The following is a 7,116-nucleotide window of genomic DNA, read 5'->3' on the forward strand; positions in this document are numbered from 1 at the left end:
TGCACACGTACAGTCGTCTGCTGTCACTGTATGCGAAGAAAAGAGCTCTTTGCTGTAGCGCTATCCGCTCTTTCTCTCTCGAACAAAAACTCGAGAGAGCCTGGAGCCACCTCTAGAGCCACGTCCAAGACACGCCTGTGTCTTGAACATTTATCTATTTGATAAAGCTGCAATTATTTTGCGCTTGCACTTATATTTAATGTAGAAAAATACGATTTTTTTGTGGCGGATGATTTAATCATATTTATACGCTTATTAGTTCCGATTAGGGGTTAAGGATAGTACTTGATGGTTGTTACGTTATAGAAAAGCATTCGCTTTTCTATTTCAGGTTACGTTTTTAAGAGTTACTAATGCCATTTTAAATTGTTCATGTCGATCACTAAGCCGAGGATAAACTAATTAACTACGTTAACATTATTGTTATATTCAGCACAAGTTTCTGCATCCATGTACATATACATATATGCCCTATTCCACCGAATCGACGATGACGCGTGTGAGACACCCATCGATGGATCGACTCCATTTCATTTAACTACGTACGCTTATAAATGTAGATTTGCCGATTCGCATTTCGGGTAAATGTACACTAACACATATATGGTTTGTATGCGGCAATTGCTCATGCTCTACCATCGCACTCTTATGCGTCGCTTTAATTAAAATAAATAATGGTATCGAGAACTGTCGAGCCTATGTACAGGATTCGTGGGGACGTGTTCGTGTAGGCGGTAATACAATATTATAATTTCATATGTAGCAACAAGGATGGTCTAATTGTCGATCTAAAACACAGGAAATAAGTTAAGCGCTGGCATGTGTAAAACTAAATCGAATGGTAATTGAGTTAACTGGATCACGGAGATTAGCGACTGCTGGTTGGCTGGCTGGCTGCTGATGTTTTAGTGGTTGCTGAAGTAAAAGTTGTTGTTGCGTATGTTGCCATGGCTCGCCAGCGTTTGTAGCGGATGCAGCTGAGCAGGGCCGCGCGGCTGCACGCAGTGGATCTGGCCGTAGGCACATCAGGCGCAGATGCGTCTCATCCAGGTTGCGACGACGACAGCGACGGGCGGGACGATGCCAGCGGGGGCAAGTCCTGCCGGCGACGCCATCATTTACGATGCTGGAAGACACGTCGCAGTGCCTTGCGCCAGAAAAAGCGATGCGATTTGTTCTTGGTGGGTGTCTGCGGGTCCTCTATTTGAGCAAGTGCCACACCCAAGTCCTCAACCAAGTCCAAATCGTTTCCGGGAGCGATGCGACGACGTGTAGGTGTAGCTGGCGATGTGCGGGCCGTGTTTGTCGAAATGGTTGCGTGGGGTAGTGGAGTGGGTGTTGCTGAGGCTGTGGTTACAAAGGGTGCAACCAAATAAGGTCGGGCCTTCAGTGCCGCAATTGCTGCAGCCGATGTGGAAGCAATTGATGAGATGATAGCCAAAGTTGCCACCGATGCCGAAGATTCTATATAGCCCCTGCCAACTTCTCCGTCTGCTGTTACTGCCGGTGATCCACCTTTTAGTGCTGTTGCTCTTGTTCCTTTTCCTGTTCCGGTTCCTGCTAGAGCTCCCCCTCCATCTACTGTTGCTGGCTGTGTTGCACGCAGCTAACAAGCAGGTTGCATCGTAACTTATCTAAGCCACGGATGCTGCAGACACTCCGCTGCGGTGGCACGCTTGTTCGGATCGAGCTCGAGCATGGGCTTAAGGAAGCGAATGACGCCGCATCCTTTTGCGACCACTCGTACTTCTCCAGAAGAACGTCCATTAGGCCCCAGGGCTTAAGGCCCGAGATATTTCGTAGCTCGCAGGAACGGGTAAACGACTTCGCCGCATAGGTGCCGTTTAACAAAATGTTCCGCGGTATTGGACCCAGCAGCTCGATGATGTGGGCCAAATGGTCCTCGTTGCGGGTGTACGATTCGCCGGAGTGTGGCTCAAAAAGATAGTCACCGGTGGCCAGTTCGAATACCATGCATGCAGTGCTCCAGATATCCGCCGAGGTGTTATAGCCCGCACCGATAATAACTTCTAGTGACCGATATTGGCGCGTTTGAATGGTCTTGGTCAAGTGATGATCAACCCAACAAGCGTTTCCCAGATCGGCGATCTTTACGTTGACTTTGCATTCCTCTAACGCCGGATCCTGTTTAGCCGTGTCCTTTGCTTGCGGCGGCGGAGAAGGTGTTGGCAGCGTTGGATTCGAATGCGGTCCATTCGTAGCCGAAGATGTATTCTCCACGGAGCGTGAGCGCACATGAGGCTCGTCCACGCACAGGAGGACATTCTCGGGCTTTATGTCCGTGTGGATGATCTGGCAACACGTGTGAAGATAGTCAAGACGGAGTCGATGACGGAGAGTCCGGGCAAGTGGCGTCCGCCCGGTCTAGTTAGCCTTACCCGGGTACTGCGGACCTTTTATTTCTCTGCAACTAGTGGGTACTATGAGCAATAGACCAAATAATATTAAAATACCGTGCTGAAAGTTGTAAAGTTGTAAATAAAAAGTTGTGAAATTTCGCAAGTTTGTTGGCGTCGGTCGGAAATTTCTAGAAGCGCGCGAATACGAAATTCGAAATACGAAATCTGCAGTCAGAGTTGGTGAGCACATATGAGCGACTTAAAAATGCCCTAATTGGCGAATTTAAGCGCGCGTCGAAATGTGCCGATGTACATGTACAAAGTTGACGCACAGGAAGAAGAAGAGCGACGAAAGCATGCACGAATACATGCTAACAATGAAAAAAATTGCAGCGCTTGGACAAGTCGATGTTGAGTCTATTATCGCTTATATAGTTGACGGACTGGATATTAAAAGCGAGTTCAAATTTGCATTGTACGGCAGAAAATCAACTGTTGGAAAAATATGAGTTGTACGAGAGCAAGTGTGTTATCGAAAAACCGCAAAAGCAATACAGTGGTGGCAGAAAAAACTGCGCATTATTATATATATAAATATATAATAATGCTATATAAATATAAAATAATGCTACAACTGCGGCTCTATTGAACACATGAGAAAAGACTGTGAAGTGGAGTGGGCGGAAAATCCTGGGGTGGTGGTTGCTGCGGCTGCTGCTGATTTTTTCCCTGAAATGAAACACTCGGGATCGACTTCACGAGAGTTCCGCTCTTTATTCGCGCACTTGTAACTTAAGACTACCTTAACACTAACAGTGGAAATACCGCGGGACCGCGGAGTGGTGAATACATTGCGGGAAGGGAGGAGAGCGAGAGAAGAGAAGGAGAGCGCGAGCAGCGGTGCTTGCGAGCCGTGGAGAAGCTTCGAGTAAAAGCATTGGCCGCTTACACTGCCGCTCAACTGTTTGCGCCCTTCTGGCGTGAACATTCTCCCCCCCCTTGCGTAGGCAAAGGTATCCCTGGCCGGCTAGACATCAGGATCGGCCTCTTCATTCCGTGCACGCTCCAGAAACGGTCCATCCGAACACCGTGTTCTGCGCGACGGGCAAGCCATCATCAATTTTTAGGAACCCCGGTTGGATCAAGTTTGCATATACATCTGATCCCAACACGAGGGAGATGGAGGCCGGCCGGTGGAAGCGCTCGTCCGCGAGACGAACACCGTCAAACTTGGCCCTGGCGGCGTCGCTCAGAGCTTGGATGGGTGTCCGGATCCTTAGGCTGGGTTCGACCCTTCAGGACGACGTTGAGTCGGAAGGTGCTTGTTCGGGACCGGAGTGTCACCGAGCAGACCTCGTTGCCTCCCAGCCGGGCGATGGGCAGCCGGAACGCAGCCGCCAACGACCGGTCGATGCTGCTCACCGGCATACATGGGTCGATCATGGCCCCGGTCTCGAAGGTCTTCGAGCCCGTGTCCAGCACGACGATGGCTGTAGGCAGAATGGGAACAGCCTTCTGCTGCCCCGTTGCCACCGCCGGAGACGCGACGGAGACCTTCGGACGCCGCTGATTGTTGGCGACTGGGGCTGGTGGTGGAATGCGGGAAATCCGGACCGGACGAGGTGCAGCGGGATGGCGCTCTCTGCGCGTCGGAGCTGGTAGCGCTGCTGGGGACGGAGCGGGACGGACCTCGTGCATGTGGAGTAGAGTGTGGTGGTCTCCTCCACACTTCTTGCATCCCTCTTGGCTTCGGCAGTCTCCTCCTGAGTGCTGATGGGCGAGGCAGTTCGAGCAGTACTTATTAATAAGTACTGCCCGAAGGCGCTTTTCAGCGCTCAGTTTGTGGAACCTCTTGCACTTCCGAAGAGGATGGATTCCAGAGCAGACTCGGCAGCGGTAGGATTTGATACCTCGAGTACGTCTGCTCTCCAACGACTGTGTGGCACGAGGACGAGGAGCCATTATTGGAGGAAGTGAGTAAGTCTGCCAATAAAAGAAATGAAGAAGCTTAGTATGAGCCGACTACTCTTTTGGCCCCGGAATGGGGGAAGTGCCCTAATCCCTAGGAACGGAGGACTCTTTGTCCTCCATCGGTAGCAGAATAACTTTGTGGATAGGGCGTTTTATGGTGCCGCGAGACGTACGGATCTCGACGACTCGAATGCGGTCGTCGGCTCCTGGAAAGGCAGAAACGATTCTGCCGAGCCGCCATTCGTGCGGTGGTAGATTGTCCTCCTTGACAACTACCATATCGTCGGCTTGGAGATTCCTGGTCGGAAATTGCCATTTGCTTCGTTTATGGAGTTCCTTAAGATACTCCTCTTTCCACCGTGCACTAAACTGCTGATGTTGTGCCTTTTTTTTCTTGCGGCGTGCAGCGGATTGTAGGACTGGACCAGCATGAAGGATATCATTTTTTGCCGACGGACTCGAAGCGTTGAATACAACGCGAAGCTTTGTAGTGGTGCTTTCGGGCTTAACTACCGCTTGATGAGGAAGATGATACGATGGAGAATTGTGAGTCGGCGGAACTTCTTTCATATGACCCAGATCCAGGTACTCCTGGATCACGCTGTCATATTGCTCTTTTAATGGAAAGTCTCTTTTTAAACGATTTTCGTTTCTAAGAAACTGAGCTAGCGCAATGGACCTTGAATATCCTAAATCGGATCCGATATTCTCGGGATCCCGGAACGGGAGCGTCACCACGTATCTCCCGCTTGCGTCTTTTGTCGTTGTTTGGAGGAAGTTCCTTTCACAATAGGAGTCCGACTCTTTACCATCTTTACTGGTAGATCCTCCACCTCCCAGAACTTGCTGAGAAGCGTGTCGAGCGTATCAGGGTCGCCTATTTCATGCACCTGGGTCGTGAAGGATGCGACCCGTTTCGGCTTGCCCTTGGAAATCGGCCCGTTAGCACCCACCCGAAAATAGTTTCTTGGCCCAGGAGCGAGCCGCAAATATTTTGTCGGGTGCCATCCATCATTATGGATGGTAGAATGTCAGCCCCGATCAATACATCAATTTGAGAGCTCTCAAAAAAGGTAGGATCTGCCCAGCGGAGTGCGGGCAGGTCCTTCAAGGAATTCCGAGGGATCGGATAGGAGGGCAGTTTGCCTGAGAGCTCCGGAAGGACGTAAGCTTCAGTGTCTAACTGTAGACCTGGCTTAGTAGGAGAGCGAATCCCGAAGTGACACAGCTTCGAGGACTTCGCGGAGACTGAATGATTTAACCCGGAGACTTGGGTCTGGGTGTTGCGGAATGGCAACTTGATGAGGTTGAACAGGCGTTCTGAAATGAACGTCGCCTCGGATCCCGAGTCGATTAAGGCTCGGGCTCGGTAGCTCATCCCCAAATGGCACACGTCAATCATCGCTGTGCTCAGTAGGACGGCTGAAGTGCCGGACGCGAAAAAAGTTTGCACCGCTGAGGTGCCTGCCGATGCATTTCTGCTAGAGGGTCTCGGAAGTTGCTGTGTAGGGGGCGAGGTTGAGGAACTCGCGTTTTCGGAATTTGGGGGGCTGCGATGCAGCAGCGTATGGTGCCTGCCCTTACATGTAAAGCAGCTGTGCGTGCTTGTGCAGTCACGTAGCTGATGACCTCTGGCAAAACAATTCAGACATAGCTGCTTCTTTTTGATATACCCGGAGCGCGAGTCAACAGACATTTGAAGAAAACGCGGGCACAATCTTACCGGATGGTTCTCCTTCGAACATAAGTCACACCCTTTCTGTTTGGTGCTGACCTTTGTCTCGAAGGATTGAAGCCTTTTTGGAACTGCCTGAGTCGGTTTCATATCTTCGATGGCTTCCAATGTCCGATACCTTTCGCTCAGGAAGGCATTCATTTCTTCCCAAGCTGGGATCTCGGATTTAGCAGTTAGCGACTGTTCCCATAAGGACAGGGTCTGCTTGGGCAGTTTGCTCGCGCAAAGGAAAACCAAGATACAATCCCAGTTCTCTGTGGATACCTGGGAATGCTCTAGTGCTATTAAACACCCCTGAATCGTGGATTGTAGCTCTTTTAGAGCATGACCAGATTCTTGTGAAATTGAGCTCAAGTTAAAAAGAAGCTTGAGCTGGCTGTTGACTAAAAGTCGCTTATTTTGGAACCGATCTCGAAGCGCCTCCCAAGCCGAAGCAAAACCATCATTCGTGAGAGGAGATTTCGCCACGATGGCTTTTGCTTCGCCACTTGTTTTGGTAAGGAGGTGGAATAGCTTCTCGACCGGAGTCAACCTGGGGTTGTTTACGTAAATTGCCGTGAATAGGTCCCGGAAAGTGGGCCATCGGAGGTAGTCGCCATCGAAGACTTCCGTGTCGCATGGAGGTAAGCGGCAGCCGGACGAAATTAGCGGCTGAGAGGGTGCTTGCGCGACTTGAGGCGTTGCTCTGTCGATTGTTTCGCCAATTTGTGCTGCACATGACTCGTATACTGAGTAGCAGTAGTCATATTTGGCCTGGAGAATAGGCACTGTGTCGAGGGATCCTTGTTGGGCCATTAGGTCAGAGCATGTTTCGTACTCTCTTTCCACTTTGTCCCATAAGGCTCGCACCTGTTGCAGACGGACTTGTAACGTGTGTAGGGACGGAGAGGCTTGATCAGGAGTGTTGATCTTCGCTTCGAAAAGGCTTACGCGATCGCTGACGGCGATGAATTTTATGCAACGCTGCGTTTGCGGGCGTTGGCTGCTCAGAGGATGCCATTTTTCTTGTGTTAGAGCGTGTGACGCGGAGGAAATCAGTCCCGACAGCGG

The 7,116-nt window shown here is 50.6% G+C and overlaps 1 pseudogene; it reads right to left on the minus strand.

Annotated features, from left to right (window-relative positions):
* Positions 1-1,114: 1,114 nt before the first annotated feature.
* Positions 1,115-2,313, minus strand: LOC116803450 (annotated as a pseudogene).
* Positions 2,314-7,116: the final 4,803 nt, after the last annotated feature.

Source organism: Drosophila sechellia, unplaced genomic scaffold (genome assembly GCF_004382195.2).
Source record: "Drosophila sechellia strain sech25 unplaced genomic scaffold, ASM438219v1 Y_30, whole genome shotgun sequence".
Taxonomy (NCBI): Eukaryota; Metazoa; Arthropoda; class Insecta; order Diptera; family Drosophilidae; genus Drosophila; species Drosophila sechellia.